Source organism: Sus scrofa, chromosome 6 (genome assembly GCF_000003025.6).
Source record: "Sus scrofa isolate TJ Tabasco breed Duroc chromosome 6, Sscrofa11.1, whole genome shotgun sequence".
Classification (NCBI taxonomy): domain Eukaryota; kingdom Metazoa; phylum Chordata; class Mammalia; order Artiodactyla; family Suidae; genus Sus; species Sus scrofa.
In genome coordinates, this window is record NC_010448.4 from 10,822,771 (window position 1) to 10,835,983 (window position 13,213).

At 42.2% G+C, this 13,213-nt stretch overlaps 1 pseudogene; it reads right to left on the bottom strand.

Annotated features, from left to right (window-relative positions):
* On the bottom strand, positions 885-5,336 carry LOC110261266 (annotated as a pseudogene).

Consider the following 13,213-nt stretch of genomic DNA (forward strand, 5'->3'; position numbering starts at 1 on the left):
CGGGCATTGTTGTGGCTGTGGTGTAGGCCAGCGGCTACAGCTCCAATTCGACCCCTAGCCTGGGAACCTCCATATGCCACGGGTGCCCTAAATAGACAATAAATAAATAAATACATAAATAAAAGATAAGAAAATGGTTCTAAGTGAGTAATCAGATGCATATGATTGCAGATTGCCTGATTCCATTTTATTGAACCTTCTAGAAAAGGCAAAACTATGGAAACACGAAACAGAACAGTTTTTGCCTAAGCCTGGTTATAGGTTCAGGGATTGACCAAAAGTGGGCATGAGGAAATTTTGGGGGTGGTAGTACTCTTTAACCATACAAATTTATAGAAGCTCATCAAACTATATACTGAAAATGAGTGAATTTTATGGTATGGAAATTTTACTTCAAGAAAAGTAACCCAGGTCTCAGGTGATGTTTCAGAGATGCATATGCAGGCCTTCCGCCATGCATGCTCTGATAGATTTAGAGAGTATCTGTCCGTAGAGGTCAAACATTTTGACATTGTATTATCCTTAACACTCTTTGTATTGCTGTTATTAAACAAGAGGACATCATCTAGCCCTAAGTTGATGTCTAAAACATGCGGGCTTTTTTTTTTTTTTTTTTTTTTAATTGGAAGAAACACCCTCTCAAAAGATCTGACTCTTGCCTATACTTTCTTGGTTGTGGAGTTGAGGGTTATAGCCAAACATGGCAGACTCCTGGAAGACATAAGGATACTTCTTGACTTGATAGATTCCTTCCAGTTCTTTTTTCTTTTTGGCCTTTTTAAGGCCACACCTGCGGCATATGGAAGTTCCCAGCCTAGGGGTAGAATTGGAGCCGCAGCTTCTGGCCTATGCCACTGCCACAGCCATGCGGGATTTGAGCCTCATCTGCGATCTACACCACAGCTCACAGCAACTTGAGATCCTCAACCCACTGAGCAGGGCCAGGGAGATTGAACCTGTGTCCTCATGGATACTAGTTGGGTTTGTTACCACTGAGCCACAATGGGACTCTGGGCGGCGTGCTGCACTGTGGGAGAAAGCAGGTCTGGGCAATAAGAGGCACCGCATGGGCTGGGGTGGGGGCTGTTAGGCTCTAACTTGGTACCGCCTTCTTCCAGATAAGGAAAAGTGTCATCTCCAGAACAGAAGAGGTGTGCTGGGGAGTTTACAATTTAAAAGGGAACTAGAGCATTTCACCTGTCTCTGAAGCCCATCTCAGCTGTCCTTCCCTTGCCTGAACAGGGCAGGGGCTCTCAGCAAGAAGGCTCACCATTTCTTCTCCAAGGGCCTCACTGCATTTGGGACTTTGAGGATCACTGTGGAGCTGGTGAGACTTCCTCGGCTTTGTCAGAAAGAGTCTCGTCGAAAATAAACTGAGTTTCTTAGGAAGGAGACTGCACAGTGCCAATCCCAGGGTAAATGCATGCAGTGATCTCTCTCAGGAAAACAAATGACTTCCTTATTCAGTCCCAGCACGGATGAGACAGGGAGCAGTGCCTCTCAGACCTGAGGATGGCACGTGAAGCTCTTGTTGAATGGCAGCGTCCCCTTCAGCAGGTCTGGGACGGGACTCCGAGGTCACACATTGAGAAGCAAGGAAAGAGAGGGTTTCGTCGATTTTGGATGAACAGAGTACAGTTTATTTGAAGAGTAACTCAGGAAGCAATGATGTTCTTTTTCATTAATATTCCTTTCCTTTCAGCCAGATATAATGAGATTTTTGTGGAATTCAAGAAGCTGAAGGATAATTTGATTATTGTGTTCGAAAGCTTTGGAATGAAACAGCTGTTTTCCCTTAGCCAGTGGGCTAATCAAGGTCTCAAGTGATGTTTCACAGCTTACACTGAGTCGTTCAGCCACGGTGTCAGGGAAAGTGGTTCTCCTAAAAGCTCGCATTCACGAAGAAACTGGATCCAGGAAGATCCAATTCTTTGCCTTCTTTATTGTTTTTAACTACTTGTATTATTATTGTGAAGCAAGGGGAAACCACCTGTCAAGTGATTTCCAAGGTGACTGTTACGGGGACGTGTGCGTCCCTGGGAATGCACCACAGCATCTTCTGGGTTTGAGAAGAGATTAGAACTTCTGTACATTTTTTGGAATGTAAGAGTGAAAAAAATAAATTCAGCTTTAATATTATCCACTGTAATTTTATCCACTTTTAAAGATATACCATTATTGTGCATTCCAGAAAGAAGAAAAAAATGCTATCCAGTAAACCAGGACATACCTCCCTTCTTTTAAATCTTTTATTTATTGAAAGAGCCCTTTTCTACTTATTTGGACATAATATAGACTTTAAAAAGAATCATTTATTACTCTTGCGCCTACATGAGAAAAAGAAAAGAAGTAAAATAGAGTTCACATATGTCCAGGTAGTAACTAGGCCACAGCTGCTGTCTGGCCAACAGTGATGAATCTTGAGATACATCTCAATTTCAGAGCTATTAGGGTGTGAAAACCTGTGTCTCCAAATCATTGAAATATGGTGAAAATGCAGAGTAATCTTTTGCAGGCATATCTCAGAGATAGTGTGGATTTGGTTCCAGACCACCACGACAAAGCAGATAACACACTAAAGTGAATCGCACAAACTTTTTAGTTTCCCAGTGCATATAAAAGTTATGTTTACACTGTAATCAATTAAGTGTGCAATAGCATCATGGCTAAAAATGTACATTCCTTAATTAAAAATACTTAATTGCTAAAAAATGCTAACTCTCAGCTGAACCTTCATGAGATAATCTTTTTGCTGGTGGAAGATTGTGCCTAGGTGTTGATGACTGTTGACTTAGATTGGTGGTTGCTGAAGGTTGAGAGGTGGCTGTGGAAGCTTCTAAAATAAGATAGCAATGAAGTTTGCCTCATTGCTTGACTCTTTCGTGAATGATTTCTCTGTAGCATGCAGTGCTGTTTGGTAGCATTTTACCCCTGGTAGAACGTCTTTCAAAATTGGAGTCCATCTTTTCAAACCCCATTGATGCTTTATTAACTGAGTTGATGGACTATTCTAAATCCTTTGTTGCCATTTCAGCAGTCCTCACAGCATCTTTATTAGGAGTAGGTTCCATCTCAAGAAACTACTTTCTTTGCTCATCCATAGGAAACAACTCATCCATTCAAAGGAGTTGAATTTTATCATGAGATTGCAGCAAATCAGTCACATCTTGAGGGTTCACTTCTTCTTCTTTTTTTTTTTCCAGCTTTTGTCTTTTTAGGGCCACACTTGCAGTATATGGAGGTTCCAAGGCTAGGGGTCTAATTGGAGCTGTAGCTGCTGACCTATACCACAGCCACGGCAACGCCAGATCCAAGCTGCATCTGCAGCCTACACCACAGCTCATGGCAATGCCGGATCATTAACCCACTGAGCGAGGCCAGGGATTGAACCCACAACCTCATGGTTCCTAGTTGGATTCGTTTGCTCTGTGCCACGATGGGAACTCCTTTTTTTTTTTTTTTTTTTTTTTTTGTCCTTCAGGCTCCACTTCTAATTCTAGTTCTCTGGCTCTTTCTTTCTTTCTTTCTTTTTTTTTTTTTTTGTCTTTTTGCTATTTCTTGGGCCGCTCCCACGGCATATGGAGTTTCCCAGGCTAGGGGTCGAATCGGAGCTGTAGCTGCCAGCCTATGCCAGAGCCACAGCAACGCGGGATCCGAGCCGCGTCTGCAACCTACACCACAGCTCACGGCAACACTGGATCGTTAACCCACTGAGCAAGGGCAGGGACCGAACCCGCAACCTCATGGTTCCTAGTCAGATTCGTTAACCACTGCGCCACGACGGGAACTCCCTCTGGCTCTTTCTATCATGTCTGCATGTACTTCTGCCACTGAAGTCTTGAACACCTCAAAGACTTCTTCAAAACTCCTCTTAATGTTGTTATTTTGACTTCTTTCCACGAATCATGAATGTTCTTAATGAATCTAGAATGATGAATCCTTTCCAGAAGGTTTTCAATTGACTTTGCTGAGATCCATCAGAAGAATCACTGTCTGGGACAGCTGTAGCCTTATAGAATGTATATTTTAAATAATAAGACTTAATAGTTTGAAGTTACTCATTGACCTGTGGGCAGAGGAGTGGATATGATTTTCACAGGCATGGAAACAACATTCATCTCATTTTTTTAGGGCCGCGCCCATGTTGTATGGAGGTTCCCAGGCTAGGGGTATAATAGAAGCTGTAGCTGCTCACCTATGCCACAGCCACAGCAATGCGGGATCTGAGCCACATCTGTGACCTACACCACAGCTCATGGCAAGAATGGATCCTTAACCCACTGAGCAAGGCCAGGGATTGAACTTGCATCCTCATGGATACTAATAAGATTTGTTTCTGCTGAGCCGTGGTGGGAACTCTGAGCAGTAATATTTTGAAAGGAAAATTTTATCTGAGCAGTAGGTCTCACTAGTGGGCTTAAAATATTCAGTAAACCACATTGTATACAGGTATGCTGTCATCCAGGCTTTGTTGTTCCATTTATAGAACACAGACAGGGTGGATTGAGTACAGTTCTTCTGTGCCTCGGGGTTTTCAGAAGGATAAGTGAGCATTGGGTTCCACCTCGGGTTACCAGCAGCATTAGTCCCTAGCAAGAGAATCAACCTGTTCTTTGAAGCTTTGAAGCAGCCATTGACTTTTCTTCTCTAGCTATGAAAGTCCTAGGTGGTATCTTCGTCCAACAAAAGGTTGTTTGATCTACACTGAAAACTGTGATTTAGTGTAGCTGCCTTTGCTGATCATCTTAGCTAGATCTTCTGGTTAACTTGCTGCAGCTTCTGCATCAGCCTTTGCTGTTTCACCTTGTGCATGAAAATGGCTTCTTTCCTTAGATGTCATGAACCAGCCTCTGCTAGCTTCAGTCTTTTCTCCTGCAGCTTCCTTGCCTCTCTCAGCCTTCATAGGCCTGAAGAGAGTTAGGGGCTTACTCTGGATTAGGCTTTCGTTTGGGGGAATATTGTGGCTGGTTTGATCTCCCATCTGGATCACTAGGACTTTCTCCCGATCAGCAACAAGGCTGTTTCACTTTCTTACCATTCATGTCTTCGCTGGAGTAACATTGTTAATTTCCTTCAAGAATGTTTCCTTTGCATTCACAGCTTGGCCAACTGTTGGCACAGAGGCCTAGCTCCTGGCCTAAACTGGTTTTTGATGTGCCTTCCTCACTAAGCTTAATTGTTTCCAGGTTTTGATTTGAAGTGAGAGTGTGACTCTTGCTTTCACTTGAACACTTAGAAGTCGCTGTAGGGTTATTAACTGGCCTAATTTTGTGTGGTTGTGTTGGAGGAAGCAGGGAGGCCTGAGGACAGGGGAGAGAGGGGAGTGGCTGGGGATGGAGCAGTTAGAACACACACGATGTCTGTCATTGAGCTTTGCAGGCTTATGTGGGTGTAGTTCATGGTGCCTCAAAACAATTACAGTGGTGACATCCCAGATCGCTGATCCCAGATCACCACAGCGGATGTGATAATAATGAAAAGGTTTGAAATACTGAGCGGATTACCAAATGGACCCCAGAGACATGCGGTAAGCAAATGCTCTTGGAAAAATGGTGTCGGTAGCCTTGTTTGACACAAGGTTGCCACAAATGTGTTATGTGTAAACATGCAGTGTTTGGGATGGCGGCACACATTTCTAAAGAAATCCTGAAAGAAAAAGGGGTTGCTGCTGCATGTTGGTTTTGTGTCAGAAGGTCTGCGACAAGCCTGTTTCCACCCCTTTCCCTGGTGATGCTCAGTACCGTGATAGGAGTGTCCTCATGTTGCCCAGGCCCCTGGGCTGCTCCACGTCCTGACACCTGCACAGACTGGAGCTGGCTCTCAGCGAGGGGGGGTCAGGAGGCCACACTGGCACTCCCCCACTCCAACTCCCTCTGGACCTGCCTCCTCTAAGCCATCAAGGGCTCGCCACTGGAGGCTACATTTGCCATCCTGGAGCTCCGTAAAATTAGCCCCCTGTGAAGAGAGTTTGCTCCGCTAAGCCCTGCTTACTTTCTCAGGGATTAAGCAGCCAACTCCCAGCCCTTGCTGACTGGTCAGAAGTGAGCCCTGGTGAGGAAGATGGGAGCTGTTCTTCATCCAGCCTTCTCCTCTCCCTCAGTTCTCTCCCCCCCTCCCCGCTGCCCTCTCTCTCTCCTCCCTCTTTCCCTCCCCTCTCATTGTTTTTCTTTCATTTTTGGCCGCCCTGCAACATGAGGCGTTCCCAGGCTAAGGATCAGATCCGAACCGTAGCTGCAACCTGAGCCGCAGCTGCTGCAACTCTGGATCCTTAACCCACTGTGCTGGGCCAGGGATTGAACTCGAGTCCTCAAGGATACTAGTTGGGTTTGTTAACCACTGCGTCGCGATGAGAACTCCAGTATGTGCATGGTGGAGTTTGATGTATACCAAAAGCACTCCACCAGTGAAGGCCTCTTCGCTCCTCGCGGTTTATACCCGATCGCAGAAGACCTCACCCTGCTGAGTGAGGAGCAAAGCAGACCTCTGCTGTCATCTTCGTTCGAGATGCTTGTTTTAAGCATACGGTAATCCCAGGATTACCCAGGCTTATAGGAAAAAAAACATTCAAAAAATGAAAAACAAACAAATGAAGTATTTTTCCTATGAAACAGCCACACTGTCACTACGAAAAAAGGGTAGATAGGTTAAGAGAAGCTTCTTTGGGAAATATTTTTTCAACTTTGTGGTTTATGCCCATTTGGATACAATGAAAAAATATGCTTTGTTCAGTTTCCCATGGTGGTTAGACCCAAATAGGTTTTGAATGTCCAATAAAAATGAAAAAGACATAAATATTTCTTAGTTTCTTAAGTGACCTATCAGTTGTATCAAACTAATCATAAGCAGAAGCCTAAGATAGAATTAAGTATATTAATTAATGAAAGTTGAAATAAATGCAGAGTCAGCAATTCACTCCTGCATAAATTCTATCTTTAAAAATAATAAACGTATTTGCATATAGTTATATCATTTATAGATTTTTTTGGGGTTTTTTTTTTTTTTTTGTCTTTTTGCTATTTCTTTGGGCCGCTCCCGCGGTATATGGAGGTTCCCAGGCTAGGGGTTGAATCGGAGCTGTAGCCACCGGCCTACGCCAGAGCCACAGCAACGCGGGATCCGAGCCGCGTCTGCAACCTACACCACAGCTCACGGCAACGCCGGATCGTTAATCCACTGAGCAAGGGCAGGGACCGAACCCGCAACCTCATGGTTCCTAGTCGGATTCGTTAACCACTGCGCCACGACGGGAACTCCTCATTTATAGATTTTAATTAGTGTTGTAGTGCCAAAAATCTTCAGAGTGGTTTATCAATAACACGGAAAGAAAGTGTATACTTAATTACAGAGAACACTTCCACACACAGGTCTAGCTGTTTTTAAAGTGGTCTCTTGGCTCTCAAATCTAAATGACCTCTGACCTTCCTTGATGTGGGTGCCCTGGAAAGACTCACTTACACTCAGGGGGTGAGCCTCCCGCCCTCCTTCCCTCCCTTTCTTTCCCTCTTTCATTAGTCAGTTGGAGACTCCAGGGAAGCTGAGTCTGAACCTCCCTGCATTTGAAGGTCATTCGCTTGGCCCTGCGATGAGTGCACCTGACATAAGATGTGATACGGCAGGAAACACTGCAACTCTCCTCCTTCAGCCTGGCCCACGACGACATGGTGGGGTAACCTTGAGAGACACTGGTCATGGCCCTTTACCTGAAGCCCTGTCCCTAACAAGCAGTGACTATGGCAGAACCTCAGAGGTGCCCTTCCCCGTTCTTCCCTCAGGCCCAGCTACTGGAGAGGTAACCTCTGGAGTCACCCCTGTCGATTTTCAAACTAACAGTAATTGCAGTACTCGTTTTCTCATCTTAAAAATTGTAGAACAGCCATCATGGCTCAGTGGAAACGAATCTGACTAGCATTCATGAGGACGCAGGTTCGATTCCTGACCTCGCTCAGCGGGTTAAGGATCCATCATTGCTGTGAGCTGTGGTGTAGGTCCCAGATGCGGCTCGGATCTGGCGTTGCTGTGGCTGTGGTGTAGGCCAGCGGCTATAGCTCCGATTCGACCCCTAGCCTGGGAACCTCCGCATGCTGTGGGTGTGACCCTAAAAAGCCAAAAAAAAAAAAAAAAAAAAAAGGGAACAGGTATCTATACACCACATTCATAGCAGTATTATTCACAGTAGCCAAAAGATGAAAACAATTTAAATGTCCATTGCCAGATGAGTAATGGATAAAATGCGGTCTGTCCACACAGTGGAATATGATTCAGCCATAAAAGGGAGTGACGTTTTGACCCATGCTCTAACGTTGATGAAACTTGAAAACATTATGCTTAGCAAACTAAGCCAAATACAAAAGGACAAATATTGGGTGCTTCTACTTAGTCAGGTTCATAGAAACAGAGAGTAGAGTGGTAGCTGCCAGGGGCTGAGGGGCAGGGGAATGGGGAGTTGTTGTTGAATGATGACAGAGTTTCCCTTTGGAAAGGTAAGGAAGTTCTGGAGATGGATGATGTTTGTGCAACACTGTGAAGGTACGTAATGCCACTAAAGTGTATCCTTCAAAATGATTAAAATGGTAAATTTTATATTTATCACAATAAAAATATAAAACAAGAAGGTCCGTCTTTCCTTCACTCTAATTGCATCAAAACCTAAAATCGCCCCAAAAAACAAGTAATCACAAGGGGATACTTGATTTTATTAGTGCAGGTTCCCCCACTCTCCTAAAGTAGAGCCTTCCTAGAAACCTTTCGAGCCCAAATGAAGTGAAGAAGTAATGGCTTTAGGACACATCTTGCTAACAGATGCACGGAATAGATCTAGATAAATTGCGGATAAGAACAGACACAGTTTCAAGCGGTGGAGGCTTGATGCTGAGTCCAGTTCCTGGGGAATAAGCTTGGTGGCGCCACTCTCACTGCCTGGGTAGCACACTGCCTCTAAAAGGGCTCAACTCACTTGCAAAACCAAAGCAGGAAGGTTGTTTTGGCTTTCACCATTTTTCTTAAAGGTGAAAATCCTCTTTGGATTTCTTTTTTTGTGCCAGCTTGGAACACAAGTTTTGATAGCTGGTGTTCATAAAACATGCAACTTCACATACAGATGTACCTTCTGCTACATCCATCCATGTTGCTGCAAATGGCATTACTTTGTTCTTTTTTATGGCCGAGTAGTATTCCATTGTATGAGAGTCTCTAGTCCCATCCATGTTGCAGAATACAAGCTTAACATTCAGAAATCTGTTGCATTTCTGTATACTAACAATGAAATATTAGAAAAGGAATATAAAAATATAATACCCTTTAAAATCATACCCCAAAAAATTAAATACCTTAGAATAAACCTGACCAAGGAGGTGAAAGACTTATATGCTTAGAACTATAAAATATTAATCAAGGAAATTGAAGAGGATTCAAAGAAATGGAATGATATCCCATGCTCCTGGATCAGAAGAATTAATTAATTAATTCCTCTCTTCCTCTCCCTCTCCCTCTTCACAGCTGATCAAGGTGTCAGAGGCGTGGGTATTAGGTTGCAGGCGGAGTGTGGCTCCGGGGTAGAAATGTGAGCAGTAACGAATGCCAACTGTCAGGAGTGGAGTCCCAGCTCAGCAGTCTGCCAGCTGCGGGACCTCGGGCATATTCCTCTAATCTCTCCTTTTTCGTAGGAATATATGCAGCATATAAAATTATAAATACACTCTACATTTTTTATGTTAACAGTGTAAGATCGAATTTATCAGAATTTCTGTATTCGTAGGGCACTCTTCTGTAGTAGGACTGCAAGCAGAAGGTACATCTGTATGTGAAGTTGCATGTTTTATGAACACCAGCTATCAAAACTTTAAAAGAAAAAAAAAGAAAAAAGAAAAGAAAATCCAGTCAATCGTGCTAGAGGAAGGACTAAATTAACATTCTATTCTTTCTAGAGAAAATGAAATTATAAAAATTGTTGCCATATAAGAAAGCAGTTAAAGAACATGGAGGTTACAAAAAAGTAGAAAGATACTTTCTGAAAGTGTTTTGGGTGCCTAATTTTAAAAAATGTCACATGCTTGTATTTTGTGATAAGGGTATTTTTTTGATAATGATGTGTTCCAGGTTTTTATAGGTAATTTTTGTGATTTAGCTGGTCATTCTAAATAAGTCTGCACAGAAGCTCTTGTCGTGGCACAGTGGTTAACAAATCCAACTAGGAACATGAGGTTGTGGGTTCGATTCCTGGCCTCTCTCAGTGGGTTAAGGATCCTGAGGATCCAGCGTTGCCGTGAGCTGTGGTATAGGTTGCAGATGGGGCTTGGATCTGGATCTGGCATTGCCGTGGCTGTGGTGTAGGCCTGCAGCTGTAGTTCCAATTCGACCTCTAGCCTGGGAACCTCCATATGCTGCTGGTACATACCCAAAAGGACAAAAGACTAAATAAATAAGTCCGCACATTTATACATAATTTTTATTTGTTACTTTATGTTCTTTTTCATAAGTTGGGCACCACATCTGCTTCCTGTAATTCCCTCTTACTAGGTCCTCATTCAGGCCAGCTGATAGGGGAACCCAGACAAGAGAGGGTGGTTCAAGGGTGTGGGAGGCAAGAATTCCACCTATAGAATCATATCATCTTTCTAGAATTAGCCCCAGACCTTGATTGATGAAAATAGTTATTTTCATAAATACTCTTTAAAAATTAAAATTAATTTACTTCTTAGTATAGTTGATTTATAATGTTCTGTCAATTTCTACTGTACAGTAAAGTGACCTAGTTATACACACACATATGTGTATACACATTCTTTTTCTCACATGATCCTCCATCATGTTCCATCACAAGTGACTAGATATAGTTCCCTGTGCTATATGGCAGGATCTTATCACTTATCCATTCCAAATGCTATAGTTTGCTTCTACTAACACAAAATTCCAGTCCATCCCACCCCTCCCTCTCCCCCTCGGCAACCACAAGTCTGTTCTCCATGTCCATGAGTTTGTTTCTTTCCTATAGATAGGTTCATTTGTGCTGTATATTAGATTCCAGATATAAGTGAAATCATATGGAATCTATCTTTGTCTTTCTGACTTATTTCACTTAGTATGAGAGTCTCTAGTCCCATCCATGTTGCTGCAAATGGCATTACTTTGTTCTTTTTTATGGCTGAGTAGTATTCCATTGTATGAGAGTCTCTAGTCCCATCCATGTTGCTGCAAATAGCATTACTTTGTTCTTTTTTTATGGCTGAGTAGTATTCCATTGTGTGTATATATATATATATATATATATATATATATATATATATATATATATACCATGTCTTCTTCAGACATTCATCTGTTGTTGAACATTTAGGTTGTTTCCATGTCTTGACTATTATAAATAGTGCTGTGATGAACATATGGATGCATGTATTTTTTTCAAGGAAAGTTTTGTCCAGATATATGCCCAAGAGTGGGATTGCTGGGTCATGTAGTAGTTCTATATTTAGTTTTCTGAGATACCTCTATACTGTATTCCATAGTGGTTATACTAATTTACATTCATGCCAACATTGTGGAAGGGTTTCCTTTTCTCCACACCTTCTCCAGCATTTTTTTTTTTTTTTTTTTTGGTCTTTTTGCCATTTCTTGAGCCGTTCCAGTGGCATATGGAGGTTCGCAGGCTAGGGGTTGAATCAGCCTTTGCCAGAGCCACAGCAACGTGGGATCCGAGCTGCATCTGTGACCTACACCACAGCTCACGGCAATGCCGGATCCTTAACCTACTGAGCAAGGCCAGGGATCGAACCTGCAACCTCGTGGTTCCTAGTCAGATTCGTTAACCACTGATCCACCATGGGAACTCCTCCAGCATTTGTTATTTGTAGACTTGCTCATGGTGGCCCTTCTGACCAATGTGAAGTACCTCATTGTAGTTTTGATTTGCATTTCTGTAATGATTAGTGAGGTTGAACATTTTTTAGTATGCCTGTTGGCCATCTATAAATCTTTGGAGAAATGTGTATTCGGATCTTCTGCCCATTTTTCCATTGGATTGTTTGTTTTTTTGCTTTTGAGTTTTGTAAGTTGTTGGTATATTTTGGGAATTAGGCTCTTGTCGGTGTATCATTTGCAACTGCTTTCTTGTCTTTTTTTTTTTTTTTTTTTTTTAATGGTTTCCTTTGCTGTGCAAAAGCTTGTAAGTTTGATTAGCTCCCATTGGTTTATTTTTGTTTTTAGTTCTATTGCTTTGGGAGACTGACCTAAGAAAGCATTTGTACAGTTGATGTCAGAGAATGTTTTGCCTGTGTTGTCTTCTAGGAGTTTTGTGGTACCTCTTCTTATACTTAAGTCTTTAAGCCATTTTGAGTTTATTTTGGGGCATGCTGTGAGGGTGTGTTCTAGCTTCGTTGATTTACAAGCAGCCGTCCCGTTTTCCCAGCACCAGTTGCTGAAGAGACCTTTTCCTATTTTATATTTTTGCCTCTTTTGTCAAAGATTAATTGACGATAGGTGTCTGGGTTTATTTCTGGATTTTCTATTTTGTTCCATTGGTCTGTATGTCTGTTTTTGTACCAGTACTGACCTGTCTTGATTACTACAGCTTTGTAATATTGTCTGAAGTCTGGGAGAGTTATGCCTCCTGCCTGTTTTTTGTTCCTCAGGATTGTCTTGGCAGTTCTGGGTCTTTTATGGTTCCATATAAATTTTTGGATTGTTTGTTCTAGTTCTGTGAAAAATATCATGGGTAATTTGATAGGGATTGCATTGAATCTGTAGGTTGCTTTGGATAGTATGGTCATTTTAATGGTATTAATTCTTCTGATCCAGGAGCATGGGATATCATTCCATTTCTTTGAATCCTCTTCAATTTCCTTGATTAATATTTTATAGTTCTAAGCATATAAGTCTTTCACCTCCTTGGTCAGGTTTATTCTAAGGTATTTAATTTTTTGGGGTATGATTTTAAAGGGTATTATATTTTTATATTCCTTTTCTAATATTTCATTGTTAGTATACAGAAATGCAACAGATTTCTGAATGTTAAGCTTGTATTCTGCTACTTTGCTGAATTCATTGATGAGTTCCAGTAGTTTTTGTGAGGGGTCCTTAGGGTTTTCTATGTATAGTATCATGTCATCTGCGTAGAGTGATAATTTTACCTCTTCTCTTCCAGCTTGGATACCTTTTATTTCTTTTGTTTGTCTGACTGCTGTGGCTACGACTTCTAATACTCTGTTGAATCAAAGTGGTG